This window comes from Protopterus annectens, chromosome 11.part0 (assembly GCF_019279795.1).
Source record: "Protopterus annectens isolate FY-2018-M chromosome 11.part0, PAN1.0, whole genome shotgun sequence".
Lineage (NCBI taxonomy): Eukaryota > Metazoa > Chordata > Ceratodontiformes > Protopteridae > Protopterus > Protopterus annectens.
This window is the reverse complement of record NC_056745.1, coordinates 1,390,447,740-1,390,467,212: the sequence shown is the minus strand read 5'-3', so window position 1 is coordinate 1,390,467,212 and position 19,473 is coordinate 1,390,447,740. Positions and strand designations below refer to the sequence as shown.

The 19,473-nt window shown below is 39.3% G+C and overlaps 1 protein-coding gene and 1 non-coding gene across 3 annotated transcripts in view; one reads left to right on the top strand and one right to left on the bottom strand.

Annotated features, from left to right (window-relative positions):
- The window catches only part of DOCK4 (dedicator of cytokinesis 4), a 3,006,016-nt gene that overhangs the window by 2,335,244 nt on the left and 651,299 nt on the right, over positions 1–19,473 (top strand). The gene's annotated exons all lie outside the window — the stretch shown is intronic.
- TRNAY-GUA lies at positions 17,270–17,359 on the bottom strand. Its single transcript is given in 2 exon segments — positions 17,270–17,305; positions 17,323–17,359. It is a non-coding gene; the product is annotated as a tRNA-Tyr (tRNA).

Genomic DNA, 19,473 nt, shown 5'->3' with positions numbered 1-19,473 from the left:
TTATACTTGATTTATCTGCAATTTGTCTACAGAATGTCCATCGTACAGCATAATGCATTTTCTGCCATGCCAGTTATACTTTCCTCCTTTAACCCTTGAGAAACAATCCATTTTTTGTTGAAGGTTGAACAAATAGGCACTACGTGCATCAAAAAGTACTACTTACATGCTATTCATAGGCTCATAGGACGTTACTAGGCTATTGGCCCTGAGGCCCTTATAAGCCTAGCCAAGAGTTTAGTCCATTCATAGACAAATCAGCACCCGATGCCCCTGTCCAGCAGGACACAGATGGAGTCCCATGGATGTATTTTCTATTTCCCATCCAGTTTGTGCTTAAAAAGAGGTAAAGAGGTACTATGCTTGATATGGAGAGGGAGTCTCTGGGACACAAATCTGTCCCACCAACAAGTCCTATTGATGTCACCAGGTTGCTATTGGTATAGCAGGTTTATTTTAAAAGTATTTAAAATACAGTATGCTTCTTAAACTTTAAAGGTACCAATTAACAGCAAATGAAAAGTGAATTTTAAATACTTTATTAGACCAGATTTAAAACAAACCGCATAATTTACAATAGTCTTAGTGAATGTGCAACTCATGACTTTTCACTGTTAGTAAATATCAGTACAAACACTTAAATAAGAAATACCACTTAAGTAAATTGGTTATATGACAAGACATTAGACAGCATTTTGTTGGTATTTTTTAGAATAGTCTCCCTTGCTAATTTCTGTTATTTTCAACTTTTTTAAACTTATTGATCAGCTTACATGCTATTAGATGTTTTATAGCCACACTAGGAACATCTGTAGTTGACACTGAGTTGTGATGTAAAATTTAGCAGCACAAATATCATAATAGATTTGTATTTAATATTTCTTAGTGAACAGATCATAGGATATGCTCAGCATTAAACAGCAGCAGGGATTTATGCAGTTAAAGATCCCAAATAAAAAATGATGGACTTCACTTATATACTAGTGTTTAATTGATGGACTTTACTTATATACTAGTGTTTAAATGATGGACTTCACTTCTATACTAGTGTTTAAATGATGGACTTCACTTGTATACTAGTGTTTAAATGATGGACTTCACTTATATACTAGTGTTTAAATGATGGACTTCACTTATATACTAGTGTTTAAATGATGGACTTCACTTATATACTAGTGTTTAAATGATGGACTTCACTTATATACTAGTGTTTAAATGATGGACTTCACTTATATACTAGTGTTTAAACAATGGACTTCACTTATATACTAGTGTTTAAATGATGGACTTCACTTACATACTAGTGTTTAAACAATGGACTTCACTTATATACTAGTGTTTAAATGATGGACTTCACTTATATACTAGTGTTTAATTGATGGACTTCACTTATATACTAGTGTTTAAATGATGGACTTCACTTATATACTAGTATTTAAATGATGGACTTCACTTATATACTACTGTTTAAATGATGGACTTCACTTATATACTAGTGTTTAAACAATGGACTTCACTTATATACTAGTGTTTAAACGATGGATTTCACTTATATACTACTGTTTAAATGATGGACTTCACTTATATACTAGTGTTTAATTGATGGACTTCACTTATATACTAGTGTTTAAATGATGGACTTCACTTATATACTAGTATTTAAATGATGGACTTCACTTATATACTACTGTTTAAATGATGGACTTCACTTATATACTAGTGTTTAAACAATGGACTTCACTTATATACTAGTATTTAAATGATGGACTTCACTTATATACTAGTGTTTAAATGATGGACTTCACTTATATACTAGTGTTTAAACAATGGACTTCACTTATATACTAGTGTTTAAATGATGGACTTCACTTACATACTAGTGTTTAAACGATGGATTTCACTTATATACTACTGTTTAAATGATGGACTTCACTTATATACTAGTGTTTAATTGATGGACTTCACTTATATACTAGTGTTTAATTGATGGACTTCACTTATATACTACTGTTTAAATGATGGACTTCACTTACATACTAGTGTTTAAACGATGGATTTCACTTATATACTACTGTTTAAATGATGGACTTCACTTATATACTAATGTTTAAGGAAAGCATCTGTTATCTTGGTGGCAGAAAGTGATAATTGTTTAGCTGATATCAAAGTTGTAAAAATCAGCAGGGCATCCAAGCAAAGATTTTAAAAAGTATGGCATGCTGTAGAACTACAACAGATGGGAATAACCTAACCATTTTTTGATTAAAATGACATATGCAGGCAGTGGAAGGTCTGCTGTTACTTTTCAAAATATGCAGAGCTTTTTTTCCACAGAAAAGGAAAAGGTATTTCCATGGGTAGAAGCCAAGATAAGAAAGTTGCAGATGTGAAAAAGTAATGCTAAGGAGGTATGTAAGGAAACTGTACATAACATAAATTAGAAATCCTTGGAGTCATTGCCATGAGAAAGGTGTAATGGAGGCAGATTTCTCATTATCATCTGGAATTACTTTATTAATGTAAAGAGGGACATAGGAGACCCATGGCAAGTAGGTAGTAACATTTCAGTTATATGGTAAATAAATAATTTCAAATTAATAGCTTGCAGAGTGTCTGAAGGTCATAGCTGCTGTCTTAGTGTTAACTCATGGCAGAAGAGAAGCCATGTCATAACTTTAGCTCTTCTTGAAAAATATTTATAGTATTCATTTATTTATTTTGCTTTGTTTACTGTGAAAGTTCAGCTTGGCCACAAGGCTCTTTTTCAGAAGAAACCTGTGGAGAAAAGCTTCATATACACAAAGTTGAAGAGCAATACATTCTGTTATCACATTTTCACATTCTATGCAAATAGTAAAACATTATATATACATAATAATTATATATAAGACATTATACATTTGTTCTTAATAGTTAAGTATAATACTACAAAGGGGCATACATATATGGAATAGTTCATTGTAGAAGTGTTTAAACAGTGCTACAGTTTCACTGCTGAAGTGATTCAACAGCATTTTAAGCTCACCACTTGTTATTGTGGTAGTTGTAGGTATTTATAGACATAGTAACAGATGGTAATCATCAAATGTAAATGTCTATATTGGTTCTCCATCATAAATTGTCCAAATAACTTCCTAACATTTATCTAGCCTAAAATTATAAAATATAAATTGTGCTCTGTCTTTCTTTCTTTCTTTCTTTCTTTCTTTCTTACCTTTGTCTATTAGAGTCATCGGTGTTAAGCTTCAGGTTGAGTTACCAACCCTGCTTACCAGCCTTAGTTATATCCAGAGAATGGGTGACCTGTAGATTGGCACCCTGTTTGGAGAATGAATGATCTGATATTGTTAATCCTCGTTCATTCCTTACGTATGGGTATCAGTTCCGACCTCAGAACTGAGCCAGCCATCTTCCAAGCACGCGTCAGCTACAAACTCTTGAGCTAAACTCTTACCCAGAATTCCCCTCTCCCTGTTACCTCAGATTTCATTTGCCACATTGCCATTCGGTCATGTCAAGCTGCTTCTCTTGAGCTAAGTATAGATATTTGTTGTCAGACTAGTCTAATATGACCTTTTCTGTCAGAAAAGTTTCTAATTTGTTGTATCTTACCGTATTGCATTTAGCGACTATTTTTTCTTGAGTTTCCTTCTCTTTACTCAGCACTTTTTACCGCAAGGTATTTTCTCCCTTACCATCGTTGGTAAACCCTTCTTATCTTCATTACCTATGGGTATTCTTTCGCACCATTGCTGGTACCCTTTCTTCTGTCTCCTTTTCTATCATGGCAGATAAAAAAGGTAGTCCAGGATTTAAAAGGTGTTCAGATTGTGGACACAAATTGTCTACATCAGATGCACACTCTTTGTGTGTTTATTGCTTGGGTGTGTCTCACTTATCTGTTGACCCGCTCTGTGGTATTTGTAAACATTTTTCCAATAGAACTTTGATTGAAAGGTAAAATAATTTGTTGCTGAAGGGACTTCTTAAATCTCCTTTTTCAGAGGCTATTTCTGGGTCAGAGGCTTCAACCCCTCCTAGAGCCCATAAGAAAATATTGGATGATCCTACAAAGGCCAAGTCTCTGCCTACGTCCCCGGCTGGGGACTCCCACCAACCAAGACCTAAGAAGGCTAAAATTTCTGCTTCAGAGCTCACTCAGTCAACCCCAGTGCTTTCCATGCCTAGACCTTCGGCAACAAGGCCTTCGGCGCCATCAGTGATCTTGGATCCTTCTACTGTAGCCTTTACTATATCGGTACCGAAGGGCTCCTCTGTTCAGACTACTGTGACTACTACATCGGCACTGACTGTTCAGTCGGCGCAGACCTTGATCACATCGGCTCCGACATCTTACTCGCAACTGACACCTCAGTTATTGGCACCAATTTTGTCGGTTCCAGCTTCGGTACCGGCAACCACTTCAGCACCGATCCTTTTGTCAGTACAGACCGTGACCTCAGCACCAATGATTTTCTCGGTGCAGACACCCATAGTCCAGTCTCTCTCAGCACCATTGTTCTCAGTGCAGACTAGTGAGGTGGGCACCGAGCTTGTCTGTTCTGTGGACAGACATGTTTCTCCCTCAGTCTCCGTGAGGTCCACTAGAAGCCTTTCTGAACACAACGTGTTGCATCTTGTGGATCAAGTGCTTCTGGCCAGAGGTATCCCACCCCCAGGACCTATCCTTCCTTGGGAGGTGATCACCCATCGCTAAAGACCCCTTCTTATTCTCCTCCTTCATTGTCTTTGAAGTCCATGGATATAGCACAGTCTTTCCCCTCTATGGTTCCCTTTATGAATCTCACTAAGGAATTGCAGTTGCCTTCATGGCAGGAGAGTTTTGCTATGACCCAGGATGATAGTTGTGACATGCGTGATTTGTTGTTTCACAGCCGTCCAGGGACTCTGGGTTGGCAGGCTGAGCCACTTAGGGGAGGGGTGACCCCTGTCCTGGACGCTCACCCCTCTTCAGGTGGACCAGCCTTCCAACTGATGGAGAAGGCTCTGGCTTCTGCTGGTGATACTGTGCTGTCTATCTCCCCGCCCTTCTCTGGACCGCTGTGTTCACAAGTCACACCTAGCGGACACCGGGCACAAGGGCCTCAGGACATATTCCCACAGGAAACCCCTTTTCCATTGTCTTCCCCAGCTTCCCCCTCTGAGGAAGTTCACCGGAAAAGTTTGTGCAAGAGGAAGCACATGGACTCCACAGAGGAGTCCCTCACTGAAGAGACAGACTTTGATGATGGGGAAGAATCTCGTCGGTCACCCTCTGAGGTATCCTTTGGTGATATCCTCAAAATCCTTAAACAGAGAGGTGACTGGCAGCCCTGTAATCTGACCTATGAGGAGTCTGTGTTCCTGCGTGGAAGGCTCCTGACACCGTCAAGTCTATTCCCCGGAGGCCAGATAAGATTCTGTCCCCTCCTGTTATGGATCCCCATTGGTCTAAAAGTATTCCTGTGGATGCCCTGGTGGTGGTGGCTGCAACCAAAAAGGATCTGGCAGAAGAAGAAAGCCAGTCTGTCCATCTACCCAACAAAGGGTCCCGGGCCCTGGACAGGATAGGGAAGCGCACCTTTGCATCAGCGACCTTTGCTATCAGATCCCTGAATTATATGGCACACTTTACCAGGCTTCAAATGGATTTAATTTCCGAGCTGTATGAAACCTTGGCTGGTGCCATGTCTGATGAGGTCCGTGACAAAGTGGCCTCTCATCTAGCCACCACTGAGTCAATATCTAACTCCTCCATGCGACTGATATCTCATGCATCAGAAGGAGCAGCTAGAGTGGCAGGTTCAGCTGTGGTCTTGAGATGACAAGCCTGGATGTGCTTGTGCAATTTCACAGAACCCTTTAAGGCTTCCTTTCTTAACGCTCCTATTGAAGCCTCTTCATTGTTTGGACCCAAAGTTAAAAGCACACTGGCCAGATGTGAATAGGACGGTAAGACCCTTTCTGCCATAAGTGTCCATTATTCTTCCCCTCAACGTGCTTTCTCCCGAAACCAAAAGAGTGGGAAAATATGGTTCAAGAAGTCTCAGGGTCCTTTCCGTGACACACAGGCCGAGTTCTCACCTAGAGGCAGAGGGGGAAACTCACAGGGAAGTTGCCCCTTTCAGGGCAGAGGGAGTCCATGTAACCAGCGTTCCAGGGACTCTTTTCCTGACCAGTTCTACCAGTGCTCCTGAGCGGCCCAACTCCTTTCCTTTGGAGGTGGTTGGGGGTCGTTTCTCCTTGTACCCTTCTGCCTGGCTAACCATTACCACCAATTCTTGGGTACAAAGGATTATAATCAGAGGTTATCATATTCCCTTTGATCTTTGTCCTGTCTCTTCATAAAACCTTCCTGACATTCCACCCAGTCAAAGGGAAGAAGCAGCACTAGAGATAGAAAAGCTGCTAAGAAAAAGAGTCATCCAAATAGTCCCTCCAGACCAGATAGGATCTGGATTCTACTCAAGACTATTTTGGTGCCAAAGAAAACTGGGGACTGGAGACCAATTTTGGATCTCAGTGTACTGAACAAGTTTGTGAGAGTACAAAAATTCCAGATGGTCACAATACAGTCTATCCTCCCGCTTTTGGAAAAAGATGATTGGATGTGCTCTATAGATCTTCAAGATGTGTACTACCACATAAAGGTGGACAGGCCATCAGGAAGATTTCTGCGCTTCCGTGCAAGAGCCAGTCGCTACCAGTTGAGAGTACTGCCCTTCGGACTCTCTACAGCCCCCAGAGTGTTTACATAGTGCATGGCAGTTGTCACAGCTTACTTGCAACTTCAAGGATTCCAGGTGTTTCCATACCTAGACGACTGGCTCATTTCCGCCTCCACCAGACATCTACTGGAAAAAGCCCTGACATACTCTCTCCTCGCTGCTCAAAGGCTAGGCATAACCATAAACTGGCAAAATCCAATCTCACCCCATCCCAGTCCACAGAATTCATAGGGGTCATCGTGGAAACAAAAAATTGCAGAGTATCCATTCCAGAGCACAGAATTCTAAGGATAAAGCAACAACTGATCCCAATCCTTTCAAGGGAGAAATCCACATCTCACTCTGTCCTACAGCTGTTGGGTTCCATGGCAGCCTCCATCACCATTGTCCCCCTGGCCAGGTTTCATATGAGGCTTCTACAATGGCTACTGCTCACACAGTGGTATCCTTTTCAGCATCCTCTTTCAGCCAAGATTTGAGTAACCCTCAGGTGCAAACAGGATTTAAATTGGTGGATGACCCACAACCCACCACAATGGTCTCGCCCCTTCTCCCCCCAGCAGCCCAAGGCTACAGTGACCACGGAAGCCTCCCTGATGGTGTGGGGGGGCTATGTCAGGGACAGACAGTCCAAGGCACTTTGTCCGAGTTGGAGGCCCAACTGCTTATAAATGTTTTAGAGGTGAGGGCGGTACTTCTGGAGTTGCAAGCATTCCATCCCCTGCTGCCATCTGGCATGATTGCGATACAGACAACATGGCAGTGGTCTGGTACATCAACAAACAAGGTGGAACCAAATCTTACCCCCTTTGTGGAGAGGCCATGAGGATATGGCAATGGGCGATGGCTACCAACTGTTTTCTTCTAGCAACGCACATTCCCGGGAGTTCCAACGTGATAGCAGACAGACTCAGCAGTTGCATTCTACAACCTCACGAGTGGTCCCTGAATCCCTTGATAGTGGCAGAGATCTTCCACCGCTGGAGCCATCCTTGCTGCGACCTCTTTGCATCCCCGACCAACTACAAATGCAGTAACTACTTCACCCTGATTCCCCCTCCGGGACAGTCACCCAGAGATGCTCTAGTCCACGATTGGCCCTTGGGTCTTCTTTATGCATTCCCACCTATTCCCCTCATTCCTCAATTTCCTGAAGAAAGCCCGTCAGTGGAAGAGCAAGCTGATCCTCATAGCATCATATTGGCCTCATCAGATTTGGTTCCCCTTCCTTTGGCCTCACCTGCTAGATCAACCATGGATTCTCCATCCAATCCTGGAGTTGATCTCACATCCACAGAACCTGTTCATCCCAACTTGGACAGCCTGAAGCTCACAGCTTGGCTCCTCCAATTCCCTTGATTGCCAGGCAGAACCATCTTTCTTTACCAGTATGGGACATTCTTATTGCATCTCATAAGTCTTCCACTAGAATTACTTATCTAAGCAAGTGGAAAAGATTTACCTGTTGGCTGAAAAAAAAAATAGCAGATCCCTTCTCAGCACTGGTGTCGATAATATTAGAGTATCTGGCCGACCTATTTCAATCGGTTCTATCGGCCTCTACCATTAGAGTTCATTTGGCTGCAATATCTAATTTCCATGAGGGTGTCCAAGACTCCACTCTTATGTCACACAAATTATGCAAGACCTTCATAAAAGGTGTGAATCATTTGAAGCCCCATTTTAGAGAACCTATTCAACCATGGGATTTATCATTAGTTCTACAAGCTCTGACAATGCCACCCTTTGAACCAGCTTCTTCTTGCGACCTCAAATATTTGTCATGGAAAACCTTGTTTTTGGTTGCCATTACTTCTGCCAGATGTATCTCAAGAGTCCATACTTGATTTTTCATAGAGATAGAGTGTCTTTGAGAACTAATCCTTCATTTCTGCCAAAAGTGATCTCTGAAATGTCCATTAATCAACCATTGAATTGCCAGTTTTCTTTCCCAATCATTCAAACAGAGGAGAGTATTGCCTACATACCCTAGATATTCACAGGCAAATCCACGTCTACTTGAACAGGACTAGGTCCTCTCATAAATCTGACCAGTTATTTTTGGCCTATTCTGGACCTAGATTAGGATCTGCTGTTGCTAAGGTCACATTGGCTAGATGGTCGAAAGACTGTGTGACCTTCATTTATACACATCGTAATATCCTATTGCCTACTACCATGAAGGCTCATTCAACAAGGTCAGTGGCAACTTCTGCTGCCTTCCATGCCAGAGCTTCTTTACATGACATGTGTGCAGCTGCAACCTCATACCTTCATCAATCATTACAAATTGGATTTGGCCTCCAGGGGAAGAGCATCTTTTGGTTCTATGGTGCTCAGGAATGTCCTTCCATGAGAACCTCCCAGGAATAGAGGTAGCTGGGGACTCTGTCCCATGGTTAACAATATCAGATAAAGAAGTTATGTCTTACCATATCCCCCATCTGTTTGTGACTTCTAGTGGATCTCACCATCCGGTTCTCTTAGGTCATTTGACCAGAGGTAGCCTCTACTTCATTTGACTTGCAAACTCAATCTGAGGTAACAGGGAGAGGGGAATTCTGGGTAAGAGTTTAGCTTGAGAGTTTGTAGCTTGGAAGATGGCCGGCTCAGTTCTGAGGTCGGAACCGATACCCAAACATAATGACTGAACGAAGATCAACAATACAGATCGAACATTTTGGTAAGACATAACTTCTTTTTCTACAGCAGGATGTTAATCTACAGGTAATGTCAGCTGAAAAACAAGTCTGCCACTTCACAGCAGCGTATCAAGCTGCTGTGAAGCTCAGACTACAGGTAACATTGCCGCCCTTATTTTATGCTCGTTAAGCAGCACTTTTGCTGTTTAGTGAGTGTAAAATAAAAAAGAAAACAAAATTAAAATAAAAAACTGTGTGTGTCTATGTTTGTTTGTGTGTGAATGTATGCATGTATGAGAGTGAGAGAGACCGATCGAGCTATTATTTTACAATCACTACACCAACCATGATGACAAACATGTACCTCCCTCCACACCTTTCTGCCTTACTCCGATACCTACAAGCACTGTAAAAAGATTTCTCCTCAAACTCAAACTCTACCGCAGTGCACCTGACAATCTTCCACCCACCTTCCTCAAACAATCGGCAGATAGCATCACCTATCCCATCTCTATTCTTATAAATAAATCCATACAATAATCATACGTCCCTTCTATCTGCCATCACGCTTACATAATCCCCCTCCACAATGGTGGCACAAACACTGACACCACCAGTTTTAGGCCTATTGCCATCCTTTCCCTCATCTTTAAAGTACTAGAGAAAACCATTCAAGCACCCTAACCCAAGGCAATCTCCTATCCCCTCTACCCAACACGGCTTCTGCCCTGGCCACAGTACCATGGCTGCACTTCTCTCTTTTCTAGAAACCATCAACCTGGAACGTGACTCAGGCAAATTTGTATCTACACTATTCCTAGATCTGTCAAAGGCCTTTGACACCATCTCCCACACCCTACTCCTATCCCAACTCGCTACCCTACATCTCTCTCACTCCACCATTGGCAGGTTTTCCAGCTACCAGTCAAACCACCAACAAGCTGTACAATGGAAAATGTCAACCTCCCCCTTCCTACCCACACCCACAGGCATCTCTCAAGACTCCGTTCTTGGCCATTTACTCTTTAACCTATTCATTAACAACTTTCACCACTCCATCCCAGAATCGTCTTATCATCCAGTATGCAGATGACTCGACTATCATCTGCTCAGCCTTCTCCCCTTCCAATCTCCTAGCAAAAACCCAGTTAGCCTTCTCCACAACTGAATCCTGGATGAAGTCCAACCATCTAGCTCTAAATGCTAATAAAACTAAACTAATGATTTTTTTCCCCTACCAAAACCTCCTTTATTGACAAAACCTCCTTCACTATACAGAGCCAAAACAACACCACCCTTGAAATTGTTCCCAACACCAAGCTTCTCGGCATCATCATTGATGAAGAACTAAAGTTTGATACCCACATCTACTTTGTAATTAAGAAAACCCACCAAAAGTTAAGTCTCCTCTACAGACACCACCACTTCCTCACCCCTTCTACTCGTCTGAGCCTTGCATCCATCTTCCTGTTTATGTACGGTGCTCCTCTGTTCACCAATGTCCAACTGTGCCTATGATCCAAACTTAAATGCTGCTACCACAAAATCTACAAATTTGCAACCAATTCAAAGAACTCATCCCACCACTGCCACTCCCTCCTCACCCTCAGTTGGCTTGAACTACCCAATTACCTCGGTTACCTACAACTTATCATTGCCCACAAGCTCGTCTTTAAACCTGCAGACTGCCGATCTCTCGCTACTTCCTTAAAAACCTATATACCCAACCGCTCACTCAGATCCTTATACCAAAATCTCCTTCAGGTCCACAAACCATCATGACCACCTGGCCAACTCCTAATGTCCTTCTCCTTAGCTAAACAGTGGAACTCTCTCCTCCACTCACCTATGCAACCTACCTAACCATATGAAATTCAGATCTCACCTTTTCTCTCATCTAGCATCTAAATGGGAATGCCCCTGTCATGCTCCAACATAAACCCCTCTAAACCACCTCTCTTATTACTCTCCACTGAAATCAACTCTTACTAAACCACTACTACTGTGTCATCTCTACCTAAATTTTCTATCACTTACTAGGGTCTGAACTTTCTCTCTATTATCCCTTTAACTATGCTTCTCTTTACATATACTTTTCTCTTCACAAAAATTTGTTGTACATAACCTGGTAAGACCTAGCAGCTGTATGTTTACAAATGCTATTGCTAAGATCTCTGAGAAAATGTTTATGTATTCTGTAAATGTTCAGTCTACCTAGCTGCTAAGGGCTAGTAGCCATATGTCTATACGTCCTCCATGATCTTATGGCAAACTGTTTATTCTGAGGTCAATATGTTTTAACTTTCTGTACATAGTATTGTGCTTGTTTTGCAACATTTAATAATTGTGACTGTAATTCTGGAAGTTTTTTTTCCATGGGTCTCCACTGAAAGCATGCTCGTTAGGGCCCAGTGAAGTTCCCCGGACATCAAACTTAAATAAATTAAATAAATAAATGAATATTCTGTGGGTGTGTGAGTGAATGCGTGCATGAGTCCAGAAGTGTGTAGTGTGTGTGTGTGTGAAAAAGAGAGAGCGAAGAGTGAAAGTGATCAAGTACTGGCAGCATCAGCAGTTAAGAGGTCTGTGTACCTCTCGACCTCCTAATTCAAGATATCTGGATAAAGTCTTAAATAAAGGGGAACAAAGGCTCAGAATAAGAACATATTTTAAATCTTGTTATAAAATTACAAAGTTGCTTGAATAATAGGATTTGGGTTAGCATGCATTTTTTGAAGGGCAAACTGTGCGTGTGAGAGGAAGAGTGAGATCGATCGACCACTGGCAGCAGTAAAGAGGTTTGTACACCTCTTGACCTCTTAGTTCAAGAAATCTGGATAAAGCCTAAAATAAAGGAGGAACAAAGGCTCAGATTTTAATTATTGATCTTATAAAATTGCAGAGCTGCTTAAATGACAGGATTTTTGTTTGCATGAATTTTCAGAAGGAAATAAAAGTCAGAAACATAAATATATGTCATTATTTAGTGACTTCAATCCCAAATGGTGGGCAACAAACCAGTCGGGCCTCATAACACCCCTGGGTGGACTTTGTTTACACAGTAAGACACACTCTATTGGGCATTATTGCTTACTTATCAAATGCAGCTAACAGGCACCCTAAGTGTAGAGAGGACCATATTATGTCCCACTACTCTCATAATTATCTGGGATGATTTAATAATATTTGACAGTGTAATACCTGGGAATGGCATTTTAGATGCACAGTACTAAGGTTTGAATGTGTCAGCAAGTGAATTAATTTCTGACTGAGTAGAAGAAAGAAAGAAAGACTGTTTGTTATAGCAGGAATCGGATGTAATACTTGTGAATTCAGCCTCTGCACTGGACCAGGCATTTGTTCCCTAAAAGCCTGACTCCAGCTTCTCTGTTCCAAAGTAGGCTTTAGCTTTTTAGAAAATGGATTATGAAAACTACATCATGAACCTTTTCAGTTAAACTTATCTCAGTTTTTTCATTGTATAGAAACTTTCATTTGCAGTCAAAGGAGAGCTATCATAGCTTCCTCCATAGTGAACAGGAATCTATACAAAACAGTTTCAGCCTTCCTCTGTTTAAAGTTTCACCTTCAGCTCGTCTTAGTAAAACTGCAGGAATTCGACTTCTGCCAGCAGGCCCATCTTGAGTAAAAATTCCTGTAATTACAGGAGTGAGTGGCTCTGTGTGTCTGATTACTGCATAATTCTAAGTGACCTTTTAAGCAATGGCAAGCTTTTGTTTCTCCATATGCCTAAGAAAGCTCTAAAACGTTTGTACATTTTGGTGCAGATAGAGCTGTCTTGATATTTTACCAGATATAACTGCACTCATACCAGCTTGTTGTCCACCCATTAGTGTTTCTGACTATCTTATAACTGTCTCGTTTCCATCTTGGATGGGTCAGCTTGTCTTATTCAGTAAAATGGTATTTCATTCTGCTGTCATTTCTCTATTGCCAGTTTGGTTTTGTTCCTTCTATCTGTAATCATAGATAGAGCTTCACATTATCACATTGTTGTTAGTATGAGAACTCGAGGTTTATTCTTGTTTGCTGATTGGGTTAGTGAAAAATACAAACACTTTTGAGTTTCAGTCCTTTGTTTCACCTCCCTTCTTTGAAATTACAGAAGATGATTATAAAGCAAAGGTTTGTAGCATTTTTCACCCTTTGCAACTTTAATAATGCTGTTCACATAATTTTATATTTTAGCTGTATACATTCTACTACAGATGATCCAACAGGACTGTTTCAGGTAGTTGCTATGGTACTGTACCCATCAGAAAGTCGTTATTCTGTAACTTGATACAATGTCATGTGGTAGTCACCACTTATCCACTGGTATTCCTGTCATTTTGTTTATTTAACAACGTTGATTATTACTGTTAGGACAGTGTTGTACAGCTTGGAAAAATTAAAATGAATGCATGCAGTGTGCTGCATTTTTTTTTGGGGGGGGGGTAAGGATATTCTGCACATCTCTGCAAGTGATATATTTGTTAGGTCAGATTGTCTAGTAAACTCTATATGATGTCTTTGTTCTCCAGACATGTTTTTGTTGTACCTGGATGATAGGATGTTTCCCAGGTCTTTTCTGTTGCATGTGACATTTCTTACTGGGATTCATCCTCAAGTCTTGGTGAGTACCTTCAGAAGGTGAACCCTGTTTTTACAAAATCTCACCAAAAAGACACTGATATAGAGACTGTATTTTTTATAGCATATATCATGGACAGAAGTAGGTAAAAAAAAGACAGCTGGGTGTTCAAGTCACATGATACAAATGTGCCCAATCCTGGTAGGTGTACTGGTACCAGGACTGGAAAACAATGACAGTGTAGAGTCCTCAAGACAGGGAAATATTCCTAGAATGGGGCTAGAGCAGGCCCAGGGGGAGGATGGGCCCCTGTTGTAGAAGGAAGTAGAAGTCCACAAAAACTTTCAGGTCAAAAAAAGAGCCATAAAGGTGATAGACTAGACTACTGAGGATAAAAATATAAGTAATGTATTGTTAATATTATGCAAAAAGCCCAGAATGTTCATCCAGAAGATATACAAAAAGATTAAGAAAGAAATTAGAGGATATAAATATTTGCACAGGAAAAACCTTCAAAAGCTTTAAATGCAAATTTGTGTTCATTAGTACAACAGATTCATGAAAAAATTACATAGCCCAAGAAACCTTGGGACATTTGGAAAAAGAAACAACTGAGGAAGTGCAAAAATATAGAGAGTAACAAGACATAACAAAGAAAGGTGGACATGGGAAAGAAAGAGAGATCTGATATAGTTCAGTATTTATGCAAAGGAGAAAGACAAATTAATCAGTACAAAAAAGCAGCCCCAAAGATATTCAAAGAGAAATACAGGCAAAGGCATCCAGGTATGGAAAATTTCACAATAAAAAAAAAATAAGATCCGAAAGAGGAATGTAGAACAAAAGATTAGTAAAGTAGATGTTAAAAAATTGAAGCTGGAGTTATGGAATACCTGCAAAGTGAAGCATTTTGTGTAGCAAGTCTAACACAGGTTATGTCACAGCATGATGTAACAACGAGTCCCCAATTAAGGAGAAACAGGAGGAGACATCTGAAGAAGAAATATGGACCTGGGAAAGAAAAAGAGATTTAATACGGTGCAATATTTATACAAAGGAGAAAACAAAACTAATTAATACAAAAAAGCAGCACCAAAGGTATTTGAAGAGAAATACAGGCAAAGGCATCCAAATATGGAAAATTTTCAATACAAAAAAAAAAAAACCAAAGGGGGAAAGTAGAAAAAAGGATTAGAAATTAAGAAGTTAAAGAAACAGAAACGGAATGTATGGATTACCTGTGAAGTGAAGGATTTAGTGTAGAAAATTTAACTCTAATGACATTGCAGCATGATATGAGCAACGAGTCCCTGAATTAAGGAGAAACCAGTGGAGCAGAGGGAGATCTGATCTGTTGCTGTATGAAGATATTTTGGAGCCTTAATTAGGAAACCAGTGCAAAAATTTAGTTGGAGTTGCACTGCAAGGGAAAGAGCAGGAAACTGTGGCAGTGATAGGCCAATTAATTCCCATATGAAAGAACAACAGATGACACAGGATGAAGCTGAAGTGAATATGGTACAGGATGATGTTCTTGAACTTTCTGGAGAAAGCCTACAGGAAACAGAAAACCAAAGTGTGCCCTTAGTTTAGAAAAAAATTATCTAAGGGAAAAGTTGCTTGATTTAATGGAAATGGATAGACATATTAAGATCAATAAAAGAAATAGACTACTGAAAGTCAATAAGACCCAAAATGTTAGAAGTTTGGTAAAACAAATGAACACGGTAATCAGGACTATTAACAGAAATTCATGGAATATAATGGAAGTAAATGGGATATATTGCTGTGCAGTTAAATTAATCACAGATAAAGACAACAAAAACACAAGGCAGTAAGGGAAATGAAGAGGAGAAATCAAATGCCATCATGGAAGTATTGAATAGAAAAAAACTATAAAGCAATTAAGATGAGACATTTGCTGTTAAAAGAGTACAGAAATTGGGAACAGATCAACAGAAATACTCCGAAGGATAGACATGATAAAAGCAATTCACAGTATCAGAACAGACCAGGACCTATTGTACACTATTACAAATAACAAACTAAAGATATCTGTACAGGCAGAAAGTCCTAGAAGAAATGCAGATAAATATAAAGGAAAAGTAGAAAATAAGAAATGTATATCGATGACCTAAAAATGTTTTACAGAGAATTGAGAAACATGGCCAAAGAAACAGAAACACTACCACAAAGCAGATACATTTTGGAGGAATATCTATGAAGATCATGTGGAACATAAACATGTTGAATGAATAGAAGAAACAAAAGAAGGAGGCTCAAATGTACAGGGTATGAAATGGGATGAAGGAATGGCCAAAGAAATTTAAACAAAATTAAAAAAAGCTCCTAAATGGAAAATCCCAGGCCCAGATACAGTAGTTAACTTCTGGCTAAAAGTGTTTACATGTTTGCATGAAGACAGAACCATGAGTATGAACTGTTTATATGCACACCCTGAACAGATACCAACCAAGCTAATAACAGGAAAAGCGACACTCCTCCTTAAGAGTGAATTGCAAGATATCCTAAAAACTATATACCAATAACTTGCCTTCCGATGATGTATAAACTGCACACTGGAATTGGTGCTGAAAGAGTTTATACTCATCTAGAAGAAAACTCAATCATGGCAGTACAACAAAGGGGTAACAAAATAAAGTCATATGGAACAAAAGATCATTTGTTGTTAAATAAAGCTATACTAGAGAATTGCAAAAAGGGGAAGAATCTAGTATGGCTTGGATAGATTACAAAAAAGCATTTGATAGCATCCCTCATTAATAGATAAAGGAGTGTTGACAGATGTGTAAGATACACCCTACACTGATCAATTACGCTACACTGACCATGCAACATTGGCAAACCACTTTACATCAAGCCATGATAAAGGACAAATTATTATCCCAGGGATAAAAATTCAAAGGGAAATGCATATTCCAGTGTGGCTCATTGTCACTGTTGCTCTTTTGTCTTACTCTTGACCCATTAAACTGTCTACATAATGGATTAAGTCATGGTTACAATTTGGCTCCCTGGAAACAGAAAAGTGGAAAGACTTCTCATCTTACTTTTGTGGATGATTTAAAATTGTATAGTTCATTAGATGAAGAAGTGAAAGCACAACTAGGGGTGGTCAAAGCTTTCTTAGATGATATCAGAATGTCATTTGGTCTTGATAAATGTAGTTAAGTAACATTTAAAGCAGGAAAGCTGCAGCACCAAGAAAATATCAATTTGGGACAGGAATGTGAAATAAAAGAACTTGAGCATGAGGGAGTATATACATATTTGGGAATTGATTTTCCTTCGGACCGGAATCGAACCAGTGACCTAAGGATTTCCATATTATTATCATCTACAGTCCTCCGCTCTACCAACTGAGCTACTGAAGGGAAGCATCAGCAATAAAACATGAACAAATGTGAACAAAATTCAGTAATGAATATCTTAGAAGACTAAATAAATACTGAAAATAGCCCTGACATCCAAGCTATAAACTAATTTGGTCTTTCTGTTCTAACTTATAGTTTTGGGGGTGACTAACTGACCCAAAAGGTATTGGATTAGTTGGACAGGAAAACAAGAAAAATGCTTCACACTTATCAAGTGATGTATAAAAATCAGTGCAGATCAAGATTATATATTCCTCTTTCTGACGGAGGTTTGGGTCTCCTTGACATTTATTATGTGTATGTATGTGCAGGCGTAGGATTGCATACAAATCTGCTGACCTCATTAGATCCAAACATAGCAAAGGTTTTAAAACAGGAAAAGAACAAGTCTAAAATGTATTCCCTGCTTAGTTTAGCAGAAGCTTATTAGTGTTAAGTGGGACTGGAAACCAAACCAGAAGTAGACAAAAATCAGGCAGCAACTGAATGTGCCAAAAATACAAAAGAAAGAATATAAAGAGAAGGATCAGATGGGAAGGCAAGAAATGTGGAAAAGGCATAAATATAATTGCAAGTACAGAAAACTCCAAGAAAAACATCCTGTCTATCAGAATCTGTTGCAGGAATGTTAAGGAGAGATGAATTTAAATCAAAATATGAAAGCTTAATATTGGCAGCAGAGGAGAGTGGACTATGTACACATTGGTTTACAAAGTTCATTGAGCATGTGGGAGAAACAGACAAAGGCAGGTATTGTAAAACAGAACTGGAAACAGTTGCACATCAGGGCCTGTGTACTGAAAGGCATATTAGTGTGGCAAGACTGTTGCACTGGGGATTGTGCAAACATTACAATACTGAGATAGCTGAGAAGTGTTGTAAACATGAGCAAAAAAGCATTATAAAGAAAGATGAAGTTTATATCGCATGGGATCACCCATTACAAACATGAAAAGAAGACAAAAGTAGCATTGATCATTGAAATTGCTACACCCACTGATTACAGTGTCATATGTACAGACCGATACAAAATAATAAAATACCAGGATTTGCAGACAGAAACTAGAGCAATGTAGATGAAGGATACCCAGACAGTCCCAATGGTACTGGGAGCAATTTAAAAAAAAAAGATTTTATAGTTGTATTTAAATTGCCACTGATAATGAATTACAGAAGGAGTCAATTCTCTGCAATACTAATTTTATAAACTTTAATCATACTTTGAATTAGGAATGGTGTCCCCATCTTTCCATCATGAAAAAAAAATACAGGTAATCTCATTGGTATCCCTGTAGTCTCAAACAATGCAGTAAACAAGTATAGTGGGTCCAAAAACAAAACAGTGTAAGAAACTTCTCTATGTGGAAGATTTTTTGTCTATATATCTCTAGTTAATCACTATATGTCTGATCTCATTAATATACAGTGATTAGCTAGAGATATATGGACTGAAAATCTTTCACACAGATAAGTTTCTTACATTGTTTTGTCTTTCCATCATGGAAACCCAAAAGACTTGGAAAAATTAAACCACAAAAACACTTTCCCAGGATGCTTTTGTTTCAAACCCACATGTTTGATGTTATATAAACTTTTCTAGTCATCATTAATAAGCAACGACTTCAGAAAAATATTTACATGGTCACATGATACTATGTTAGGGACAACTTCCTTTTTTATGAACGTTAATCTGGGCCTGTTTCCAAACCCATGTCACTTACACCACAAACAGCTCCCTTACTGCTGAAATAGGACAACTGAAACCCTCTTCTGTATTACTGCTGTACCACCAGGAGGAGTTGCTTTTTGTCTTTCTTTAGTATATTGTTCTTTCTTTTCTGTATATTGCAATGTTCCTGTATCTAGTTTTTTTTTCAGTTCCTACTATTATTCTCATATTATAAGGTTTTGAATTACGTTACTAAACAAAAAATGTAAATCAGTTCATGTTTGTAAGTTATGGGCCATATAACACATTTATCATCAAGACTCAAACAAAAGTGTCTATATGAAAACAAAAAATTAGCCTGAGATGTTATCTAAGGAAATGTGTTATTAAAAAAAAAGATTTAGCTCTTAAACAGAGGATAGTTCATAGTGCATGGAGTATATAT